This window comes from Falco peregrinus, chromosome 5, assembly GCF_023634155.1.
Source record: "Falco peregrinus isolate bFalPer1 chromosome 5, bFalPer1.pri, whole genome shotgun sequence".
NCBI lineage: Eukaryota > Metazoa > Chordata > Aves > Falconiformes > Falconidae > Falco > Falco peregrinus.
In genome coordinates this window covers 51,203,632-51,229,464 of record NC_073725.1, presented here as the reverse complement: position 1 = coordinate 51,229,464, position 25,833 = coordinate 51,203,632, and the positions used below count along the sequence as shown (strand labels likewise).

Sequence of the window (25,833 nt, the reverse complement as noted above, 5' to 3'; positions counted from 1 at the left end):
CAGGTTTTCTCCCACATCCATGAGGACTTGCAGTTTTAACCTCCATATCATCAATTCCTTATTATTTCTCTGTCTCAACTGTCTTTCCTTTACAACTGCTACAGTCTTGAATTAGGCCATTATTTCATCCTTGAAAATCAGTTTCCATTTACCCAGTTCACCATTTTTTGAAACCACAGTAACTCATGATTGCTGGGGCCAGAGGGGAATTGCCTGAGAGATGTGTAATGCACTGAGCTAACGTGTAAGGCTAAAGTATAAAATTTAAGTTATAAATGAAAGTGACAAGCAGAATTTTTCTCCACTTAGCTTTATTAATGATGCAGTATTTTATTGCCTGTGGCTGAAAGTATTTATTGTCATTGTGTTTAGCAGTAATTTGGCTTCATAATTCAGTTTACTTTTTACATTTTTTTCCCCATTATTTCCTCAATATCACTTTGTTTCCGTGCAGATTGCTGTCATAGTGTGTTCATGTAGTAAGTGTGTGGTCTTCTGAGAGAGAACACAGGCAGATTGGCATTAATCTGCAGAAGCAAAGGCTCAACTGTGGGCTTATTTTTAAGCATGTGAGTATGTGGCTGAAATCAATAGCTACACAGATTGCCCTTCTAGTGTGACTAAGAAAACTGCACGTGTTTTTTTGGTTGTAGGCACAAACATGTATCTGGCAACATCAACCAATGTCTTCAACATTTATTTAATTACACAAAAAGTCCCACTGAGAGCAGAGGGAATATTTGTATGCTTTAAATTAAGTATCTCATGGGTCACAAGCAGTGGTAAGGATCTTGCAGATAAAATGCTTGAATGTGTATATCATATATTAGTGTTCAGAGAAAGACAATGAGAGTGATCACAAACAGGAAAAAAACTTTCAAGAGGAGAGTGTGAAAAGATGAAACGGTTTGATTTAGAAAGGAGAGGAATAAGAGCAAATGTATCAAAAGTATGTGAAACAGTGGCTGCTATTTAAATGGAAGAATGAGAATATCCCTTTTCTCTGATAAATAGTATAACAACAAGGAAAATAAAAGGCAAGCTGGAAGCCATTATAAGGAAACACTTTTTCTACAATATATAATTAGGTAATAGAATTCATTCTCAGAGGAAATGAGACCAATGAAGATTCCTAGTGAGACTGAGCATTCTCATGGATAAGAGTGGTACCTGGAGTTATGACAAGTGTGGTATACAAGCAATGTAATAATACTTATCGAAATGGCCATTGTGCTCCAGGGCTCAATGTAACCTAAATGAGAGTAATGCCGCAGTACAAAAGCAGAGGATACTTGACAGAAAGGACAAGCTATATCATATCTGTTTGATAGAAGGGTCTTCTGCCATCTTCTCAGTTATCTGGTGACAACCAGTCTCAAAAACAGCATTAATGCTTGGACAGACCCACAGTCTTTTCTTCTGTAGATCTAACCTAGTACGATTCTTCCAGTTCTTCTATGTATCTGTCTAACATCCTTTAAAGGGTATAGATTGGATAGTCAATGTATTGTCTCTTGGTAGCTTTGTGTAGTATATTACTAGTTCAATAGACTGTACATTTGAGAGATTTCTTCAATCTGTGTTGAAAAAGGAAAAAGGAGGTAAAAAAGACATTGGATCTTTATTTGGGGTTTTATTTGTTTGTTTTTTCTTAATTAATTGCAAAAAACCCCCTTGATGATTGGGCTTTTCATTGCAGCATTTTTCAGCATTAGTGACCCTATCATCGACTATGTTTCTGTGCTTTCACCCCTCTTTATTGATTTTAATATTCTTTTCCTAAGATTAAAATTGTACGGTACGTTCAAATCAAGAGTCTTCGTAGAGTAGTTCCTGCACTTTTGGCCATCTTTCATCTTTATTACCATCATTCTAAAGAGAATATAGAAGGATGATGGTCTTGATGCAATCCATAATGACCATGACAGAGCAGAAGTAGCGTCATGAAACTGTGCTATAAGTACACGGAGAGCGTAAATAACAATGTGGTCTGACAATAGTGATTTTTTGCTTAAACTGTCATCCTCAAAAACATGGCTTTTTAAAGCTGATTCAAGGTGGGCACCTAAAATTCACAGGTTGCCAGCAACGCCAATTATGTGTATTACTTTGAGTTCTCGTGCAGCTTCAAGTGCGGATTAGAGAAGTTAACATCTTATGGGCACTGGAATGTTCACAGCAAATTGGTTCTGTTTCACTTCTCACTTCTGTTATATGTGCATCTTAATTGTTTAATGTAATATTTCTACTTAATTACAGGAAATGTCACTTACTATATTGATGGTAAAATGAACACTGGCAATGTAAATGACATTGTACATTTTTACAATGAGAGAAAATAATTAATTATGAGATGGAATAAATTAACTCATACATCAAATGCTTCTAAGAGGTGTAAGAGGTGGAGGTAGGAGGTGCTTCCAATTTAGTCCCTTCTGTAGAGCAAATTAGAATCCAATTATATTAGACACTGAAGAGCAGAAATGGTCTCCGTGGCCTAGAAGAGCATATAATGGTACCTCACATTTATAGACATGCAAAGTTGAAGTTCATACGCTGTAAGTATCATTGCACTTCTTATTTCAAGTCCATTGTAGCATCATAGCATATGCCTTCACAAATCTTATGGGAAAGCATAAATTCAGTCATGGCTAGTGTAAACCAGCTGGAGCATACTTGCAGGAGAGGGCACACGTGTAAGGAATCACAGTGAATATTATGAAGTAGAAGCTGCAAATTGATGACTTTAGGTCAGCCATGAAAAGTTTCTGGAAGCTTAGTCTTAGCTAGTAAAGAGGCTACAAGTCTATAAATTATTTCTGTTCATTGTCCAGAGATTTAAGCTATGGCAATCCCTGGGGATGAACATTATTCATCCAGTAATAAAGTCAGATTTCTAAAGAAGTGTGTATACTTGAGCCTTACTCTGCCTAACCAAGGTTTATTCTTTCTTTGCTTTCACGTAGAAGTATTTGATGCTTTCTATCAAGTTGGAGACACTACTCTGTTTTACACATTGAGCAGGAAATTTTTTGAGGAGCAGTGTTTTAAGAAGGGAAAAAATAAATTTATTTGCCTGAAGAAGGACCCTTTTGTTCATGAACTTTTGATGCAGTATGCAGCATAAAGCTAACACCAGTCATCTCCAAGTGTTCACAAACAGTCCGGCAAAAGCTTTCAACATTTCCCTTTCAAATTTAGTGCAGCTATTCCTCAGGCTGAGAGGCCAACCAAAAATAAGGCAGGATTTGTTCTGGAGAGTAGGAAAGAAGAATAGGGAGGGGGAGTTGGATCAGCAGAGGGTCAAGGTTTTGAGCTTGGCAGAAAAGGAATGGCCAAGAGATAGAAGGAGACACAGAGAAGATTGAAAGATATTGAGGCTGATTATTAGATAGTCAGAGTGGGGATAGTCTTTGCTTTTATTTATTTTTGGTGAACTTTTTAAATAGAAGTAATTTTCATTCTGACACAGAGCATAAAGAGATTTTAAAATCTCTGTGTTTGCCATGAAGGAGAATTTGTTTTTTTCAGGCAACCATACTGCCAACCAGCATTGCACAGGCGTTATCTTCATATTACTCCCTCTGCTACATCCCTCCTGGTAGTTCTTTCCCTTCCCCATTCCTACTTTGTGTATATATATTTACACACACACACACACACAGAGGATTCAAAATGCTGTTAACTTTCCTGGCGTCAAAAAGCAGTAGAAATAAGCATAAGTCACTAATAAATGTTACATCCCAAAGCTACAGCATGAAGAAAGATGGCCTCTTTCCCAGAAGCTGTGCACTGAATATTTAAATTTGTTTGAAAACCAGCACTGGATGTGGTGTTGATAGCCAGTGCACGTAGCTAAGTGCAAGTGGTGCAGACTGCAGTTAATTAGAAAGTTTGCTTTGCTAGGCTGTGACTACAGCAACTTCTTCTCATAAAATACCTTTCATGTACATAGCTGGAGAAAAAATGTTCCTCAAAGAAGTTCTGTCCACACGTTTAACAGTCCTCTAGAGTGTCACCAATTCACGATCTCCTAGATAAAAACAAATCAGCGTTAGTGTGAACATGCAAGGGGTTTTGAATGCCTTTATTGCATCTCGCTATTATCTAAAAATTTTCTCTTGAGTATACATTTTCTCTGGTATGCTTAGTGCTTTCTTCTTGTAAAATTCTTTTTCACATGCACTTATACGTACACTAAAAGTTTCGTGTGGTTGATATAATGTGTAAATTATTTGTCAATTGTGCGTTACACAGACAACTTGAGGATTTAAAAAATAATTTCATAGAGTCAAAATAATAGGAAAATGCTAATTTTTCATAGATACAGTTTGGCAACCAAGTCTAGTCCTTGAATATAAATAGCTAAATGTATTTGTGTTATTTGAAATAGTAAATCATTTTTTGATTTTTTTTTTTTATGTGAGGCAATGGGACAAGAGTGGAAGGACCAGAAAACAGGGACAATGCTTAATATATTACCTTTTCCCCCCCATTCATGGGGATTTATTTTGAAACCCAACCTGCTCAGGATTTTGGAATGGGTTTTTTGCCTGCATTTTAAATCCCTTGGTCCTAATTTGCTTTTCTCACGTATACCAGAATGTATTCAGCTTCCTTGAAGTCAGTGGACCTGCAAAGAAGTAAAACCTACAGAAGAAAATTAAACCTTTTAAAGCAAACTTACCCCATTACCTTCATAAAGGTGAAATTAGTTAGTTTCGTCTGTTAATCGCATGTCAAAGTCTGACATTATATAAAGCATTGGAAACTGGAGTCTCTTGCCTTGGAGGCAAGGATAAGCAGCAAATCCAAGTTTATAAATTGTTGACTGGAAACAATGGTCTAGAGATAACCTTGGAGAGGTTGTGAAAGACTTCACTGAAGTTTATTTGCATTGCAATTCTGCTGGAAGTCACAGAGACTTGGCTTCATACCTACTTACTGCCATTTATTTTTGATATGCCCCAAAGCATCCATGACACTTATTAAAATAGAACGGTGTCTAGGCAGCCAGCAACGCTACTGTATCTTGTTTCAGCAGTTACTCTATTTTAAGGAGTTCCAAAGAGGTTCAGTGTACATCTTCAGTGTACATCTACTATGTCTGTTGATTCATGTAGCTTGTGAAACCTTTGACCTAGATCAAAAATTCCAATATATAAGAGGGGAATCTGCGTGGCTTCCAGTGTGCACTTAGTGTTGTGTGTTAGCAAGATGTTCTTCTCATTTATACCATTTTCTTTATACTTTTTTGTACAAGCTACAGGTCATATTTGCTTGTAATCTAAAAAAAATCCACTTTGCTAATCTGTATTATGCACCTTTATATATCTGTGTGGTGTGTTTAGAAACCTTTGCTCGAAACATGCCTTTTTTGTTGCATAGTGTCATTAACACTTGTATCTGTAAGAATTTCCCTTTTATCTTGCTTTTGTGGCAAATTCTTTCTGCAGATTCTGGATGTGAGCCAGTCATGTTAGAGTGAAAATCAGAGCTATTCTCTCCTCAAGCCTGCCAATGTTCTCACAACAGGGAATATTAGTTTATAAATTACCCCAGGGACAAATGCCAGTCACACAAATCTCAGGACATCCACAGGAGCCAAATCACACCTTTCTGATATTTCACTTCTGTGAGCATCCATATTCAAATGTAAACAATGTTTACATTTAGAGCTGCATTCAGCATTATAAAAGTCCTCTTTGCCTCATGCATCTTGGTGAAATAGTTCTGTCTGAAATGTCTGTTTCTTACGGGTTGCCTTCTAATGTATTTTATTGGGGGAAAAAATCTGATGGGAAATAAACCAAACTGTCTAATTATTTGTGACATATTACCTATCAGAATATAACTGTCAGTAGAGGAACAAAAGGCCAGCTTCTCTTACAAAGTTTGTTCTCCTTGCTGGTAATTTGGTTTGCTTCTCCCAAAGAAGCAGTTTTGAACTGATGAGCATTTTGAGATAACGCCGTGACGTGGAGGGATTATGTCAGATAACATAGGCTGTAATGAGGTACATAAAAGGACAGTAAAACATCCCCTCAAAAGTAAAGGGTGTCAGGCTGGAAGGGTACATTCCAAATTGTTTCATTCAGCATATCACTGCATGAACCATTGCAGCTACACTGGCTGTGGATCCTCCTTACAAGAGCTAATTGTTGACAATTGTGTTGCCTGTTTCTGAGTCTTATTTAATACTTGATATTTCCTATCTGCAGTGCTGCTGTTGGATGTTGCATGATTAGGTTGTTTACAGCCCTGTCCTCCTCTTGGTGAATATGCTGGAAAAGCAGTTTCTCGCTTCAAAGGTCCAGGTCCGCTATGTATCGCAAATGTCCTGAACGCTTCGCAGGGAAAAGAAATGACACAAACTATGACCCAATGGCCTGGAGGTGTAATTGGATTTCTAATTAGAGCGTAAGATATAAACTCATACATTTGCATTAAATTCATTTGTCTGAGGTCTCCTAAGTGTTTAGTACTTTCTGGCCTAGTCTACCTCAGAGTGAGTGTAAAATTTAATTCAGCTAAACTTTGCTTATTTATGCTTACGTAGTTTAATGTCCTGAATTTCCTTATACACAGAATGCAACTGAAATGTAATTGTGACTGGAGAGGAATCACACCAGCAAAACCAACAGCATGTGCACCTTCTTGTGTCTCATGGGCCACACAGCAGGGAGTAGATTCATTTAAACCTTCGTGGAGAAAAGGCGTAGAAACAATTATCCTGTGAGGAGCAGGGAGTGCGACTCAAGGATCTTTATGGGTCCCTTCCACCTTGACATAGTCTATGAATTCTGAGGACAATGGACTAAGGCAGGTTTGTGACTGTCTTTGTGGAACAAAAGTGCTGACAGGAGGGAAAAGACACCATGAGAAACAACATTTGTCAAGTAGAAAGGCAGAGAATTAGGTTGTGAGTTTAAGATCATGACAGGCAGAGTTAAGGTTGGCTGGAGGAAGGGATTAAGGGTGGGAGGGAGTATTATTGGACAAATGTGTGGGAGTGATGTTAGACTGGACTTCAAAAATACTTCGCCATTTATCTTTTTGAAGATGATCAGTTAACCCCTATGAATTTGCACACCTCTCCCTCTGCTCACAGATACTGTCTACCAGCTCCAGACCTGCGTGTGCCCTCCCCTCCAGCTGACCTCGGTTCCCCTTACACCCTGCTCTTTTGGGGCAGTCTGAGGAGGACGGGCAACCACCTGGGACCCCCCCTGCTCAGGGGGCTAGCTCTTCCTCCTCTCTCCTCATTAACTGGCCCAGCCCCGGGCACCTCCTAGCAGGGACAGAGAGAGGGTGCCCCAGGAGGAGCAGTAGCCCTCCCTGCCGTGCACTCCCTCCCTCCAGCCCTAAGATGTTCTTTCCCACCATCTAAAATTGGCTCCAGGGTGGACCGCTGCAGAAGCCGCAGCAGGGCCCTAGGGACTTGGGGGCATGTGCGGGAACTGCTGCTCTAGAGAAAAACATTTTCCATGTTCTCTGTGGACAGCTTTTGTTTGTTTATGTTCAGATACAAATCTCCTCAATTGTTTGGGAATGATAGGTTTCTCCCCTTGGAACTGAAAAACACAACCTTAGCGAGATAGAGAAAAGTGGCTGGCATTCATAAGCTGCTGCTTGGCGCGAACAAAGGATATTGAGATAAGACAGTGTAAAAGAAAGGTTTCTGTTCTTCCCATTAAGGGCCTGATTATGCACAGATGCAGTACAGGCACGGGGGAGGCTGGGGAGAGAGAAGGGGCTGTGAAGTGGCAGTATCACAGATACATCACACACTGTGGGAATTTATCCATCAGCCTTCTCAACACCTCAGCAAACCAGGCTGGAGTAGTATTTCCTCTTTTTGTTTTTCTGGCTAACTGCGTAGTCAGAAATATCTAATATTAAAGCACATCAAAGACAAAGAGAGAGAGAGGAATGGAAAAGTATACAAATATTGGCCACTGTTTTTATGACTTTTTCAGCTCTGCAGAATTCTGGAAAACAAGATTTTATCAAAATCTTTAAGGTCCTGATTGTTTGGTCAGCTCCTTAGGCAGATTAGAAAATGAAAGCAAAGAAGTTTGTAGACTACAGTTTTCCTGCTTTTGTTTTTAATTTTTATATTGGATTTATGTGACATTGCAGTGAGATTGGGTCTGTTTACATTTCTTTCTATATTGTAATAACTTTTTTTGGGAAAAAAAGGCTTAAAATAGTTATTACAAGTAGAAACCTTGGCTGGGCCCCTGAACTGGGTTCATTTGTTTTTTGATAGAAGTCAATGGAAAACTCGTATCAATGTCAATGCTTCTGAGTTTTTTTTCCTGCATTTGTCATGCCCAGATAGACAGGCGATAGATAGAGCACCACACATGCCTAGATTATTTTTGCCATGAAAAAACTGACAGATATTAACAGACACTATTACAGTAACAAAATACTTCAGCACTGATTTCCAAAAAATGCACAACCTATAATTTTAATTTATAGAATAAACATTATTAGAATAATGCTTAGAGATTTTGTTTAGATTTCTTTCAGAATTGAAACAATTAGCATGGGTTGATGTAATCTAAAAACCATTTGTGCAGTGAAGAAAAGGATCAGTCCCACATTCTGTGTTAAACTAACACAGGTAAGCTTACTTTAGGACAACCCATTTGAAACTATTTATTTAGTAAAAAAAAACCCCTCCCTAAGTGTATTAATTATCTTTTTTGCTCAAATAGGAGTTTTTATATTTCTGTTTTTATATATATATATATACAGATCTGTGGATCTGTATAGGATCCACACCTGAACCTATTTTCTAAAGGTTGCTTTATCCCCTAGATGGAAATACCCTTCATATCTTACGAACCACATCAATTACAACAGCAGCAGAATCTCTTCACAGCTGAATACAGACATTCAAAATCTTCAGCTAGTTCATCATATGGTAATTCACCCTGAAGACAGCACATCCCATCTGAGCTGCTGGCTCATTGCTGCCTCCCATCCAGCCCCTGGGTGCTGGTGTCCCCCTTCACGGACAGTGCACCGGCCGGTGTAGGACCTGGTCGAGCCTTTCCATGCACCCACAGTAAATGTTGACCCCGGTAGCCATCAGAGTTAAGTGAAACAATCCAAGGGAATCTCAGGTAGCAGGAGGTCATGTGGGTTTCCTGGAAACTTTGGAAACTTGCCCAAGTGTGGAGGCTTTGCAGTGTCACCCGGCTTGACCCTGAATGCCAAGTTCAAATCCCAACGGCCGTCTTCACAGCCAGCCTGCTGAGCAGAAGGCAGAGCTGTACTCCATGGCCAAAATACATAATGGACCAGATCCTCATCCTATGTAAATACAGAAATGATTGTAGCACGGCTACAGCAATTGACTTTAATCAAGGCTTTGGGCCAAGAACTCAAAGGGCATGTCTACATGGCTCAAACCAGTGCCATATTACAGATCTCTGAGCTAGTTTCAAATATTTTCTTATATAATGCAGTGCAGTTCCATATTGTGATATTAACTTGGATCCTAGAAATGCCTCAGATTGCCAGTTAACTTGGCTACAACACATGGTTACAGCTATATACATACTGGTACATACGTATGGTGTCAAAGAGATCTTTGCATCCTGACATGTTGCATGCAATTGTGCCCAAAGTCACACAGATTCATCTGGTGACAGCAATACTTAGGGCTTGCATACCATCAGAACAACCTGATTTTTTTCTTTTTTAATCTTTTTAGTTATGCTTGAATAAACAAAACTGAACCCTGCTTTTGAAAGGAAAATAGATTTACTGTGTTACTGTGGTTATGCTCCTGGTGGGACATGCATTCACTGCTTTTCATTACACTGCATATATCTAGCCCTTCAGCCCTTGAGTGCTGGAGATGCTGGAAAGTCTGGAAACCTTTCTCAGTGAGCCCAGTGACTAAAAATTACCATCTACCTACCTGAAATTATTCAGGTCCTTTCCTCGTGGACTGTTGGATGAGATGGATGTGCACAGTCCTGCTGCCGATGGCAGCAGAAAGGGCACAGATGGAATCAGCTGGTCGGTGACATCCCACTCCATCTTCTTGCACAACAAAACCAGCTGCGTCAAATGCCAGACTATTGTGGGAGAAAATAACGTTACCAAGCAGTCACTGCATATTTCTGTGATTTTCAGAATGGCTCCTTTCCCAGGTAACTTGAGATACAGCGTGACTGTCCCCGTGTACCTACTACACTGATGTGCAGAGGGTTTATATAAATCAGTGCTGGAAAAAGGCCGTTTTTAAGTTTGTTTTTTGATCTCTTGAGGGAGCAATCCAGTGGGTTTATTTGTTTTATCATGCTCACTGCTGCTTAAAAGAAGACAAAATGTGGCAAGCAGCTCATTAAGAGAGAGAGATTGGATCTGTGTTAATATGCAAATGCTAACCCATTAGGACCCTGCTCATACACCAATCAATCAATTAACTCATCTGTCTCTGTATTGTTCATTATTTGAAAAATGCTTTTAATCATTTTGCTATGCATTAATTAATAGCATGCCTAGTTGAAAAGAAAAAAAGAAATTTAGCATTCCTTGGGGCTTACATGTACAAATATTTAGTATTCAGCTGTGATTCCATGATTAAGATGTATCATGTAGCGAAAGATAACACAGGGATTTACAGGAGCACAGATGCAGGGCAATTTGATTTTTTATCAACTATTTCATATATATCTTTTATAAAGCACTTGATAGAGCAAGCTATTATATGTAATAGATTTATAAAAAATAAATGCAGAATTGCAGAAAGAGAAACCAAGAGGATAAAATATGTTTTACCTTTTGCTATTTAAGAGGTATCTGTGGGCCAAATTAATAGCAAATGGACACAACCCTACTGACTTCAAAAGAAATACTATAGGACATGCAAATTTATCTCAAAAATTCAGTAAGATAGCAATAGACAGAAAAGCTATTCCAGATGGAGCTGAATTTTCTAAACAATAGTGACTTTCTATTAAAAGAATCAGCTGAGGAAGGAAATGGGTCACACAATAAGGCGATGAAAATTCTAAACTGAGCAATAGCTTTGCAGTGGGACAGGCAATTTGAAACTGGTACAGAGCTATGTGGAATTATTTGAGACTAGGATGAGCTGAGCTTCCTGAATATCCTAGAAGTCGGGCAGCATTATTTTAGAAATACTGTATGCTGGAGTTTGGGGATGTTGTAGAAAAAGGAAGAACAGCAGTCAAGGTGAGAGGAGACTGATATACATGAGAATTTAAACAAAGGTGACAGTCACAGATTGTCTGAAGCAGATTTATAGATGCAGGAAAAATAGGAACTGAGAAAAGTTCAGGAACAAGGATGAAATGAAGGTGACAAAGAGGTAAAGCAAAATGTGAAGCCTGGTTTTGAAAGAGTCAGGAGTGATTGTACGGGGCAAAAGGATGTTTCTCTGCTGTGTGCAGAGCACTATTTCTCTCCTCCAGATGAATATGGCTTTTTACGCAGGTAAGTAATCCCATTAATTTAATTTTCTTTCATATCAGCTGTTGACTTCAAAGAAACTCTGTACCTGAATATAGGCTCACAGATGCAGTGATGTGCAGGCTCAGTTTTCAGTCTGACCTAACAGCCAGTTTCTGTGTTGCCCCAGGGTCTCATCCTTGTCCCTGTGTCAGAGAGCCTTTGGTGCCCTGTTTGCATCATCAGGAATGAATGGCTCCTCTCTTTCACTGTGTCCTTCTTCATGAGGCCATTGCCAGAGCGATCCCTGTGTCCTGGGACAAAGAGAAATACATTGCTGCTCGAGGGTTTGCATTTTCCGCCTGCTCTGTCGTTAGTCATTTAGTCGAAGGAGACTAGGAAAACCCATGCATTATGGACTGCTAATTCTCGGCACACATCTGCCTTGTTAAGTATGACTCACCAAGCTCAAATGCAGAGTGTTTATCCATTTGAAATCCTAAAGCTTTTACTGTAACAGAAGGAAAATGACTGATCCCCTCACTTAAAGGGTTGTTTTCCAAAATGTTACTATACTAAGGATTTCTAGGAACATCATTGCTTCCATAGATAAAGCATGGAGTTAGATTTTATTAGTCAATGTGTGTTAAGCAATGTGCATACAGAGTTGAAATGCTAGCTACAGTTGTGAATTAACCCTTATTTTTATATGGCACTAGCTTATGCCCTTTTTTTATTTTTTTCTGTCTGAGTTTTGTGAGTTGTGTTTATACATTCTATTTTGGGAGGATATTTGAGAATCTGTTCAAAAGCAGCATGGAATAGTAAAATAAGGAGAGGACAGGACCTCACCATTTATAACTCAGGTCATGCCACTTATTTACCATTTGTTACTAATGTTATTTTTCCCTAAAAATATTAATATACATTTTTGTTTAACCATAATATTTTTTTTAGACACAAATAACAGATTGTCCCTTTCTTCGATATTTTTTTTTTGAAGCTCCTGAAAACGGAAGCAGAAAAAATGGTTCAAAAAAACAAATGAAGGTGCTTGTTCAAGGTCACCCTCCAGGCGGGTAGCAGATCTGGAAGCAGATAAACACCGAATTGGTGAGTGAGCACTGTGGAAATGCCAAGGACTAAAGCATATGGTTTATTCTGAGGTGTGTAAAATAGAACTACTTGTATAATTCAACCTATACTTTAACCGACTATATGCCCTATAACACTCACAATATACCAGGCTTCGGGGGGAAAATGGCGTTATGGAAGAGACATCAGCTTCTGAGCTGGAGCTGACTGTGGGGTGGTACCTCGGCAGATGTGCTGACTGCAGGCGTTGCTTCTGGAGAAGAGACAGTTCCCTGCACTACGCTTTGGGTGTTTCATAACTGCTCTCAAAAGAGACAAAAGGGCTTGCTAGAAAGAACTGGTTAGAATGTCTGTAAGTGTGTAAGATTTGGATGTAAATTTTTTAACTGATGTGGCTTTGAAAAGTTTTCTAGGCTTTCAGATGGTAAAAGAAGAAAAAATGGGTTTTCTTCACCGCTTTCATTAGAAGAACTGGAATTGAATTTCTGCAAGAAATAGCACCTGTAAGAACATAGAGCATCTTTATTTTAAAAAAAAATAGTTCAACTGAAAATTTTTGACCAGCTCTAATTTTGAACATTACACAAACACCATGCCTTTCCTTGTTGTAGGAAGTGGAGTTTGCTAGCAGCAGCAGTGGGGATGGTGCCTAACTCCTCTGGAAAACCACTGTGTTAATGTGACGGGAAGCGGCTACAAGATTTGGGAATCTTTTCTTTATTAAAAGCCATCATTCACTCACTGACAGGAAGGACAAATAAATTATTGTGGCAATGGCCCAAGATGTGAAAGCTTTGGCATTCATTCCTTACTCTACTTCTGTGCTCTGAGCCTTGAACTAAAACATTCTCAGAAGTATTAAATGCTGAGCTGGTTTTATTTTAATTTGTCATCCATACACCAGGAGTTTCGACACTTCCCTGCTTCAGATAGAGTATTGGGTGGAAAAAGAGCATGTGATGTCTGTGAAGTTGTATGGCCCCAAAAGCCAGCAAAACATCCAAGGTCCTGTTGCTAAGGAATATTAAACAGGAATTCTGGGGACAGAGGAGATATTGTATCTGACAGTATCCCAAATTCTGGTGGACACAAAGGAAATTAATAAACTGGGACTTATTAATCTCAGTACCATTTAAAAGGTTTGGACAATGCGTTCTTACTGGGAAAGGGCAAAAATCAGTAATGGAAGTCTTATTTTCAAGACATTAAACAGGAAATTCCAAACAATGAAAAGTTTAAAACATTAAATCTAGCACTAAGACGATGAGTGTATTTCCTTTCATATGTATTCGTTTAGATATGAAAAGAGTGAATAACATTTATTGCCTTTTTTTCAGTGGTAAAGGCAACATTTTTTAAAAAGTCCTAGGCATCTGGTCATGGGATATGTTTATACATAGCTAGGCCAGATAGGCTGCAGATTTTATGGGTTTGTGTATGGAGATGCAGAAATCGCATAACTCAGTGCCGATCTCCCCTGCATTCTTGGGAAGAGAGAACTGCGCAACTAAGCACTTCTGATGCTTGAAGAATTCACCAAGAGACATTCGCCTAACCCTGTGATTACTTCTATCTGTGCCTATAAACATACTGTAAATCATTATGGTATGGGAAATTGTCTCCTTGCATTGATTGCAGATAACAGATGACATTTTAAACAAGAAAAAAATGAAGTCCTCCTGCTCCTGACATTTTCACCACTTCTTTTCTTTACTAATTTTCAGTGTCAGAGACAGTTTGTGCCAAAGTGCTAAAGTGTTGCTTCCATAGATTTGCAAAGTGAATTAAGCTATCCATCCATCTCCTCTGAAGAGCGTATCGATATGCTCCTTGCTGTGTGTGAAGAACGAGAGAAACAGCTTTTCAGAGGCATGGTACTGGTGATTATATTTAAGAATTAACAGTTAAGCTACTGCTTTTCAAAAGAGATGTACACTTGCTTATATTTTGGCCCTCTGTCTCTGAGAAATCTGTGACTAACTGTTCAAAATGGAGGCACGCACCCGTTAGTGCATTGCCTTGTACCCCAGCTCCCCCCCTGCCCCCTTGCTTTATCTCTCAGAGCTGTTTGGTAGGTTTGTTGCCAGAGTTAGTCACAGAAATCTGGATATATGCCAATGAAAGGCCTGCACCTTTCAAACCCAACCCCCTTTCAGTCACCATAAATGTGTTATCCCCAGGAAATCTGCTCCCAGCATGTTATCTGCCAGATCCATGAGTCTCCCGTAAGAAATATGAAAGCCAGGGAAAAAAAATTCCTCTCTGGATCGATACAGTCACTAGTCCTGAGTCATTAAAATTGATGAGCAAGGTTTCCTGAAACAGAAGGTCTTATACAATAGTAAGTAAATAAGCAAAAGTGTGCACATATTGGAGTCTTTTATTTCAGTCATATTTTCAGAGCTCTCAAGTTCACATTTTCCCATTTTATTTCATAAACTAGGGCTAGAATTTTCATATAAAAAAATGAAATGGAGATCCCATTTTTTTTTCCCATGGCTCCAGGAACTGCGACTTTAAAAAGTCTTTCCCCAGCACCTCCAAGTATTCCAATATCTTTACAGTTAAATTCCAGTAATGACTGCTGACTTCAATGCTTTTTTAAAAATGTAATATATGCCACTATGCTCGGGAGTGCTTTGCAGAAAGAAATGCATTTAAATAGATACAAGTGCTTCTAGCATGATTAAAAATTGTTTGTCTCTTAAGTAATTTTGGTGGGGAACAAAAAATAGTGACATGACAATCGTGAAACAATGTAGATGATCCATCCTGGACTCCACCAGCTAGTGACCAGTTCTCTGTCAGTCCACATTTGTGTGTATAGACCTTTAAAAAAAAAAAACCACCAGATGCCCAAAGCAGAAGAGCAGAGGGACCAGCTTAGGAACCTATGCAGCTGATCGCTGGCCTGGGGTTGTGCATGCTTCTGTCTGAGTCCTTGTTTGACCTCAGGAGAGATCTTGCCCTCTCCCTCCACCTTGTGCCTTATTTATCCTGTTTGTAAGATGGGGTTAATGGTTTTGACTTCTTTAGTAAAGCATGTGGAGATATGCCAGTGAAAACTGGCAAGGACTGTTACAATGGCTGTAATGGCCATTCTCAGGGCTTTGGCAATAATGAAGATAGTACAAACCCAGAAATAGTTTCACTACACAGGCACTCATCAGGTGCAAAAATATGAATTGCATCAAATACCAATTGCATCTTTTGGGGAGCAAATCTATTTCTCCGTTTATTTGAAGGTTAACATCTTTTTGTATGGTTTCTAGAGGATCCCTCTTAGCAGGCTATGCCTGTCTGAGCAAAATATCAAACCAGCAGTGACATGCTTTGCTGAAACACACCTTTCAAGGTTATTTGCTGGGAACTAACATTTTGTCTAATTCCTTCGTGGAGCTACAGTATCCCACTGTTGCATTTGCACTTCTCTGCTAAGCCTGGTCTCTAGAGCCAGCTAAATCATATCCCTAATGCTTCTGGTGTGGTCTAGGCCTTCAGGTCTGAATCTTATCCCTTTCCCTTACATCTAATAACCACAGCAATACCATTTTGGTTAAGCACTTAACTTGATTTCCTCTTTCTGAGTGACATTCTCCCTGGGAGCTTTGTGTGGCAGGGCCATACCACAAGAGTGATGAAGTCCATGTGGCTGCATTGCTTCTAGACAATGTCTTGAACAAACGTGGTCCTGAACCCAACTCCCATTTACTTTGCCTGTGGGTCTGGTTGCTGTCTGCAGCACAGATATTAATGTGTCTTCCTTGACAATTCCTCAGGATTGGTCCCCACTGGGAAATCGGTAGTGTTTTGCCAGGGATTTTAAAAGAAAGCCCAGCCAAAATTTTGGCACAGCATGAATATGAAACAAATAGTAGGAAGAGACCATGGGATCAATAAATATCTTTGGCCAAAAAACTTTTGCTTCAAAAAAAAATAATCTGGGAGGCAATTACATTGCTTGAATTAAAACCCTGTTAAATAAGGGCACCGACTACAATGAATCAGTCAGAAGTCCAAGTTTTTTTCTAGCAGGTTGTAGCCCATAGTGACAACAGACTGATTAACACTGAAACTGCCTCCAGCAAGAGGATCCTGTGTCAGGAGATGAGACCTGTGCATTACTCACAGAGGTCTCCTGGAGAGGCCAAGGCACTTTCAGCTGTGCTGTTTCAGTCTTACAGTGGATCAAAATGTACAAGCTTGGAAATGAACAGGAGAACATTTCACCTGTCTTAGAAGTTTAAGATATTAATATGCATAATATAATTTGAGTCATTTCTATAGTTCCCATCCTGTTAGCTACACATCAGGATCTAAATACTATGCTTTTGGAAAAAAGTTGTTTTGTTGCTTTTTTTAAAAAAAATAAACCTTTCTCTCTACTCTCCTTCCCCTCTCCCCTTTTCTCCTCTTTCGTAAATCTTTCATAATCAAGATACTTTTCTCATTACAATTCCTGTGTTTGACATTAAAAAATGTTTTAAAATTCATAGCACATCGCTTGATGTTAAACTTTGCTCAATAATAGACCATTAGTTTACTTGATGCATGACTCTCTGAATACTTTCTACCAGTAAATATAACAAACTCATGATAATTACTATGTGTAACATGTTTGCATTCAAACATGACCTTGAACTTACTTCTCAAACATTTCAGAAATGTCAGCTATGATGATGATCTTTGTTCATTACTGAAAGGAGTTTCTGCCTCTGAATTGTGTAACACACATTTATATCTATTAAAAATGATACAGTAGAACTATTTTTATTGTTTAAAACTTTTAAAACACTTTTAAATCTCGGTAGCCCTCTGAGCCATGCAATCCTGTGACCATCTCAGCACTTTTCCAATCCAAAAGACTATTAAAAGCTTTGACAAAAGAAACCTTAATTCATTTCAGAAGTGGTGACAAGGCCAGCCTGTACACTTATTAACACTCTGCTAAAAATGACACAGGCATATAGCAGCACATTTTGTTAAGAGGTGTACAGTCCTAATTTAAAAAGCAAATGGTATTATTTTGTGTAGAAACGAATGTACTATGGTGTTCATCTATGCTGGAAAACATCTGCAGCAAGTGAAGGCAATACAGTAATATAACCCCTGCCTTTTTAACCACCTGATCTTAATGTTGATCCGTCAGTTCCAGCTGGATCAGCTCCTCTGCAGTAACTGTGATAGCTCAATGGTGCGTTCCCTTGCCTAAGGCTCATCTCCCTCTGTGGCAGGAGGGTGTCTGGGGCACAGAACGGACCATCGCCTCCATTCTGCAGGGCCACGGTAGCTTGGTTCCCTGTCCTTGGTTTAGGCAGCAAGCTAAGGAGGCTACAGCTGACCAAATGGTTCAGGCAGCTTGCCATGGTAAGAGAAAACATTTCAGCGTGAGATACCTTGATGGTGAAAACACAGAGCTGCCAAAGCCTATGCCTTCTAATTGATGACAACAACCTTTAACTTGCAGCTGAGAAGTGACCCTAATCTACACCATGTTCTGCAATCATTTAATAGCTTTGTTCCCAGTGGAAAAAAAAACCCAAACCAATTCTCATAAGGAAGAAATTGGCTTTTGTCTAAGAACTGGTGTGGTGTAAAACCTAAGTGACTGCCTCCAAACCAGAACATGATACCATCTCAGCTGGAGCTGCCTGTATTCAGAAGATCCCTGTTCCCATCAGTGTATCTTACTCAAATGCTACATTCACGAAGAGTTAAAATTAGAGAGTCTCTGTCCTTGTGCTAAAAGCAGCAGCCAGATCCACTTCTCTGATGCCTGTTTGCTTCCAAAGCACTGAGACTGCTTTTAATAACAAAGTGAAAGTGACACTGGTGCCAGTCATTTATATTCCCCTATGCGCATTTACATTCAGCTTCTCCTGCGTCTTTCCTAAATTAGGTACTGTCCACATTAGAATTCAATCCATGCCATCCACAGCTATGTTTAAATGTGGTTGCATACTAGTATGATTCCAGCATACCATTCCTGACCACAGGGGAACAAGGATTTTTAAACTGTTGTTGCTATTTCCCTTCCCTCCCAAAGCAGTGTTAGCTGCACCGTGCTGTTAATTGGCATGTCAGGCCTCCAGCTGATATAAATTGTGTGATTTTGGTAAAACCATATATATTTTGACCTGTCTAGACTCTGCTTCTGTTTCTTTCGATACACTATACGGATTGTGATTTGGTACCACCGTTATTCTGGCAGGCAGAAAATGCATGGATCATGTTGCTCAGTTCTACTGGAGGATGCTCCGACCTTTTTGGGGAGAGATGCAGAATGGCATAAAAAGATCCCTCTGTTATCAAAAACATTGCATGAGAGTTCTGTTAAACAGGAATAATAGCAAACCCACTCATAGCATCTCAGCAGCAAGGATATTCATTCCTCTCAGAGGTTAAATGCTGCAGTTATGGCTAAAAAAGTATTAAGAGGACCTTTTGAGGAAGAATTCTTTACACAAAAACATGCCATGCATTCTGCTGGCTTTGTACTTTTGGAAATATACTTGCTTTATATTTTTTGAAAATGGAGATTTTAGATAATGTGATTTGACCTGTATCACTCAGTGGAATAATGCACTAGTGTAAAGCTGACCCATGTATCAGTGATTCAAGGCTGTGGACAATTTAACCCTTTAGACTTCTGTTTGAAGAGCCATTAGAAGCTGCCTTTACACGATGATGGACAAGTAAATGCCCCGCAGTTCACAAAGTAGCAATGCAACAACTGCATTTTCAACCCCTCTGATTCAATCTGGTCCAAAACCTGACATCTCAGAGCAGAGATTGGGGCTAAAATTTGTAAATCAGACTGGAGGTGGTCCACCAGTTTGCTTGTTGCTATTCAGTGAATGATGGAATAACCTTCCTCATGTGGAAGTCAGGTTTAAATCCTTGCCTGTGCCTTAGCTCATGTGGTTAAAAACTAAGCAGCGGTTCACATTCAAACCCTGCTGTAGACCTATGTAGGGCAGAGAATAAGTTTTTGACTCTTTAAGGTCAGAGAAAAATTGCAGTTTAAAACAGCAAGTTGCATTTTTTTTGCTGTATCATCAGGAAGTCAGTCCAGGAATTGCTACAGAAACATTTCTGACAGGGCAGACAATGCAGTTTCTCATATAGGAAAAATAAGAGGTTATATCCTTAAAAAGATCTTGGAAGCTTTTAAAGGAAACGTATCTCAAGTTTCAATTAGGCATCTACCTTGAAAGACCTGGTACTTGGCTCTTCTACCCAGGCCTGTATGTACATATGCACCCACCACTAGCAAGTGATGTAAAAGTCAAAATTAATTTTTTGAGCACACTGTTGAGTATGGTGGCATTTCTGTGAAGAGTTTGAGAAAGGGAACATTGCCCAGGGAAAGAACAATGCTTGTTTCTTGAGCAAGGGGGTAGGTTTGTCTCCAGGAGATCAGTCTGTGTAACAGACTTACTAACTGGCATTGGGCAAGCCACTTCAGTCAGGACTCTGGGAAGCCACTAATATCATACAAAGAGAGGTAGTAAAAGCTAGGAACATAATAGCCTTTTGCCCCTGACCTGTCAGTAACTTCCCCTCTGCTTTTGGTCTGCCGCTGTCCCAAGAGAACATTCATCATCATGTGCCGCATCCCCCCCCTCCCCGCCTCCTGCCTGGCATTGCTGATTTGAAGATGGCTTGCTGGTGGCTGGCAGAGATTACAGCAGCCACAGAAGCTGAATGAGGGCTAAGGGGCTGCCTGTTGGTCACTCTTTTGTAGAGAAATGAAAGGAAGGCTGAGTTAGGGTTGGAAAATGTTCTTGAGTGAGAAATACTGCTTCTGATTCACCTATGGAGAATCTATTTTACTTTTTAAGTAAAAAAATAAGAAGTAAAAAAAAATCTTCTACTTTTTAAGTAATTTTAAGTGAAATTTACTGATTTGTGAAATTGACTTATTAATATATTACTTTGTAAGTCTCGTGGGAGGGAAGCCTTTAATGGAAAAGTATCTCAAGCTTCAATTAGGATACTATCTCAAAAATGTCTCAAGATCATAAATGGGAATTATCTAATTTGATTTACCTCATTTTTATACCAGCTAAGAATGTGACCCTCTACATCTGCAGATATCTTCAGTCAGAAATTATCCTTCTTTGTGAACTGTTTCAAAGCCTTTGATGAGCTGTTGAATGGCAAATTTCAGTGCTTTAGGCCACCTTCTTTTACTTAATGGAATATTTGTGCAATTAAAGAGATAACATTTTTCTGGTGTGGTGTACATTTGAGTGCTGCTAGCTCTGTCTTCCTATAGAAGAAAAGAACTTTCTTTGATGGGAATAACCAAAAGAAGTAGGTGGACTAATTTTTGTTTGGGGTCTGTGAAGGAGTTTTTGTTTTCAAACAGAAACATTCTTTTGATTAATGGACTTTCAGTCTTCAAAATGCCTTTGGTATGTCCATGTTTGGATGAAAAGCATGTGTTCACCTTCTAATAAGCTGTTATACTACTGCTGGCACAACTTCTTACCACAGGTTTGCCACAGGAACCATGATTCACACTATCATGTGTTCCGGACTACTTAAAATTACAGTTATTAAGCAGTTCTGAGAAAGGCAAAACTCTTTAAAAATCAGCACGTCCTGCAGGCCCTCAACTGTTTTACAAACATGTCAGATATCTCATCTCTGCCACTACCCCACTACGAACACAGACATGCATTTTTATAAGGTTAGGTCCTGAGCTATATCCTGCAACAATCTCTTTTGACCCATTCGCCCTCTTTTCCCTTTCACCTTCCAGTTTTTTTGCTACTACTTACCACTTCGTGTTTTCACTTCCCTGATACTATTTCAGAGTGACCCTTGCTCTCTTTTCTCTTTAGCTTCTCACCAACCCCTCTTTCACTCCACACTTCCCCCTACACTACAACCAGCGTGCATCCAAATAGCAGACCTGGATCCTACTACAATGTTAACCGATATCCAACAGAGCCAGATTTGGGTTTCCCTTATTGTCAGTCTTGCCAGCCTAGTGACCTAGTGAGTTCACCAATTTTGTTTTCACTTTAGGAAAAAAAAAAAAAGGGGGGGGGGGGGGGGGGAAGCTAGGGGGAAAAAAGTTAGAGAACCCTATTGCAAAGGGCAATAGGGTTTTTTTTACATGGGTGTGTCTGTCATGCTGGGGCCCACAGCTTAAAATAAATAAAATCCTGGGATCACTGTGCTAGCTAATTTGCGAGATAAGCCTTTTATGCCAGAGATTTTGTCTGGACAAAGTGACCAGGCTGGAGAGCTGAATATGCAAGCAGACCACTTAGCCTGCCTCTTGCATCACATGCACACATAACTAATACATTAATCATCAACGTTCAAACACAGTTACCAGATATGATGCCCGAAATAACTTGTCTCTCTGTTATTTTTGTTGACCTACCCTATTTCTTCACTTTGGTCTCTTGTTCCTAACCCTCATTCACTTTTGGTTTTGAAATCATGTGGACAGATCAAGAGTTTTGTGAAGCCCTTCCTGGTCTAACTTTGCCTTTGTATGAGATACCCCTCTGATATGCCAGGCATCACCGCTGGCTATTAACTTTCACTTAACAGGCTATGAATTAATTTACCACGCTGACACGGGCAGTTGGAGGCGCAGCATGAGTCACAACTCACGTTATAGTTTGTACAATTATATCCCAGCCATTTGAGCTAATTGAGTCAAATGATACAGTGTCACAGGACTTACTGTAAGGCTGGGGGATTTCTCCTCCTGCCTGAGCTGCTCACCTTCACCTGCCAGCGGCTCCCAGCACTCGGTGTCACCGCTGCCGGGGCCCCGCTGGCCGCTGTGCTCCTGCCGAGCCACAACCTCTTGTGGCTTTACTCGGAAGAGGAATGGAAAGTCACGGAGTAAAACTGCTCTGAAATGTGGTGGTGTGGTGGTTTGGGGAGGCGGGGGTTAGTTATTTTTTTGGTGTTTTTTTTTCTTTCTTCTTTTTTTCCTGCCCAAGCTTCAGTTCCGTGCCCAAGGAGGGCTGGGTCTCATTCTTGCACTGCCTTTTCCCATATGCAATTCCTTCCCTTGCCATGGGTTTAGTCCCGTTTGACAGCAGGATAAACGGCAGCAGCATTTACACCTGTGTTGTAATAAAGCATTGCATTTAAATGGGCACGTTTTACTTGGGTTGTAAATTACTTTGCAGATGTAAATTAAGCCAGCCTCCTGTCAGCTCTGGGAGATAAACAAAGAGCATTATATCCATTTTAGAGGTGGATAATCTGAGGCACAAAGGACACTAGGGGAGAAGCTTGGCTGCCTGTATTAGGCACCTCAGTCCCAATGAATAGATGGTGAGCTGTCACTTGCGCTGGGGAGCAGCTACTCCTGCGACAGCGTCAGGTTGTCTGTGAAGTCTTTGAACGGCATTTCGCAGCCATGCGCGGTAAAAGCCTGGGGGGATGTTTACACATTGAGTCCCCAAAATTAAGCCTAAGGAAAAAAATTTCACCGAGATTACTTTCAAGGGGAAATCTGATGGTTAATCAAATTAATTGTTGCGGCTTGTGAAAAATCCGAAATTGACTTCAACAGGAAAAAAAAATATTCTGACTTCTTTGGAAAAGTGTTTGATTTATCACTCAGATACTACAACACTTTCTGTGAAATTAGGAGAGCAGAATGACTCTGGGAGTGTGCTCTGAAGTAGGGTCCAGAGGCATCTTTCAGTCACCTGGGGTTTGGATAAGGATGAACCCCAGGAGGGCTTCTTGGGCAGATTACAGAAACGGGGGCTGGGATTCTGCTGGGGCTTTCAAGTCATTTCACAAAATCCTTGCCTCATTTGTCAACACCCAAACTATGAGATGTGAGAGTCACTCCGTAGTGGAGAGCTAGTGGGGTGTGGGATAGTCATGCCTCGGGGCAGGACCTGTGAGAGGTCTCAGAAGTCCTCTCCAAGTCCTAGAAGAAGTGATCTTCTAAAGGCAGCCAGGAGGGAAAAGTGCCAGTGGTGGTTTTGGCTGAAGGTTGACAGGCTGTTATGGAATAACCTTTCTCGCAGTAAGTCAGAGCCCAGAGGGATTGACTTTTCACCCCTACAGATGCTGCTCTTTCTTTGGAAGTCAAGTAGTGACTCCTACCAGCTTTTCAAACCACTGACTCGCAGAGGATTTTTAATTTACTGAAACAAGCCTAATTCAGTCAGGGTTTTTTTCCTGGATACCAGGAACTGATGTATTCCCTTTATAGCAGAGCTGACAGTAAAATGCATCACTGGAAAGAAAAGTATCCCTCCCTCCTGTTTTATTTCTCTTTTTAACCCCTGCTATAAAATAACCTTTGGTTTTATGCTTTGCTCAAATAACATATATGATTCACGTCTGGTGATTCCACATATGAAAAGAGCAGCTTTCACCAGGTAAGATTTTCTCATTTAATTCCATTACCTGACTTCATACTGGACTGACATTCTTACAGTTCAGAAAGGTCTGTTTTTCCGATGTAAAACACTTGAAGAAAAGGTCAAAACAATGCAACGTTGATTTAGATGCTACGCGGGGACCATTTGCACGTAACCTAGTTGCAGGAGTACATATTAATCTTAACTTCAGACTGAAATTTAAGAGGTATGCAAATTATAAGTGCTGGCCAATTTATTACCTTGCCCTCTTGGCTACAAATTGCCTTTGAACCACTAGGCACCCGGGCACAGCAGCGTGCCATAGCCGTCACTCGGAATGGATGGCCAGAAGAGGAGAAGCTATACTCTCACACCAACAAAATTTGTTCTTGATGGAGATCTATTTATACATTTAGAAAAAAATGCAAAACACCTGCTGAAGCATTTCACTAATAGTGGAAATATTTACTGAATTATTCTGAGTGTGATGACCTAATCTACATGTTGATTTGCTTGGCATCTGCTGGGATACTGGAGGAAGAAACCCGCTCAGAACCACAGAACTCACAGAATAGAAATGTGGGTGGGAGGTTGTCTCTGAAGGATGTTCACTCCAATCTCCTGCTTGAGGCAGGCCTGTCACCAGCACTAGATCAAATCAGCTATGGCTTTGTCTACCCTAAATCTTTAAAATCTCCTGGGATGGTGATTCCACAGCATCCCTGGGCTGCCTTTTCTAGCATTTCTTCATACTTCCAGTGAAAAAAATGTATCTGTTTCACCAACCGAAACCTTCCAAGCTTGCAGTTTGTGGCTGTTGCCCCTGGCTGTGTTGTCTGTTACAAGTGGGAAGGGTTTGTCCTTCTCAGCTTCGTGACTACTCTTCAAGTAATTGTAGGAAATCCTGGAGGAAATAAGGAAAGGCTGTCTTACCATATTTGTTCATAAATTTGAAAAGTTCTATATTAAAATATACCAGACAACAGCTACTGGGCTGCAGACCTCATTCATATGAGCCTTTCTAAATCTCGCAGCTGAGATTCATCCTACAGAGGTGAAGTGCCCCCGTTAGGAAGACAGTCCTGCAATTCCCATCAAGAGCCAGTGGAAAAGATTTCAGGCTACCAGTATCAGGTTCTGGAGGTGCCTGACTCACACCACTGCTGGTATTAGTTAACTCAGCAGCTGGGGACAGCTGCCTGAAAGTAGGTGGAATTTGATGCTTTACATGTCCCGTACTGGGTATGATATATTTTCTGTGTGGAAGAAGAGAGTACATCTTACCCTGACCCAAAGTGTTAAAATAGCAAAGGCCAGCCTGGGTGTCACATGTCGCTATTGTTCTTAACATGTTAAGAAAAAAAATCCACAATTTTTCCTTCTTATTTTCTATGTTCCTTAAAACTTGCATCAGCTTTTATTTCCTTCTAAAATGAGAATAAGATCATCAGAAACTAATTAGATCTGATTCTAGTGTAAAATCACGATGGAAAGTCTTCTGAAATGTCAAAGCTGCCACAGTTATTACTTATCATGGGCTCTAAGGGAGCCAGAGTAGTTTCCGGGCTTTGTTACTTCTTCTTACCATTTCTTTCTGGCTGTTGTTGTGTTGTTGTGGTTGTTGTTGCCTAATATACTTAACAATGGTAAAATACAGTGAAAAAGGCTATTGTGTATCCCCAAACCATGTATACCCAACTACTTTCACTTTTATTTTTTTATTCCCCAAACACTGACAGTGGTCCTGACTGTAAGAGTCATGAGCTTTGGGTAAAAAAATAAATAAGCACATCAGTCTTTTTATTTCACTCCAAGATATCTGAATAGATCAGTATGTGTCCAGACTATCAAAGAGAGCTGTGCTGCTAGACTAATTTTTCCATGGCCTTTTCAGTTGGTTAGCATTATCCAGTTCAGGGCTTGTTTTTCTTTG

At 40.0% G+C, this 25,833-nt stretch overlaps 1 long non-coding RNA gene across 1 annotated transcript; it reads right to left on the bottom strand.

The window, feature by feature from the left end:
• Positions 1 to 333: 333 nt before the first annotated feature.
• On the bottom strand, positions 334 to 22,374 carry LOC114011182 (uncharacterized). Its single transcript, XR_003553013.2, has 5 exons — positions 22,288 to 22,374; positions 11,549 to 11,753; positions 9,941 to 10,100; positions 3,941 to 4,033; positions 334 to 1,577 (listed from the first exon to the last, which is right to left on the bottom strand). It is a non-coding gene; the product is annotated as an uncharacterized LOC114011182 (long non-coding RNA).
• Between the last annotated feature and the right edge of the window lie 3,459 nt (positions 22,375 to 25,833).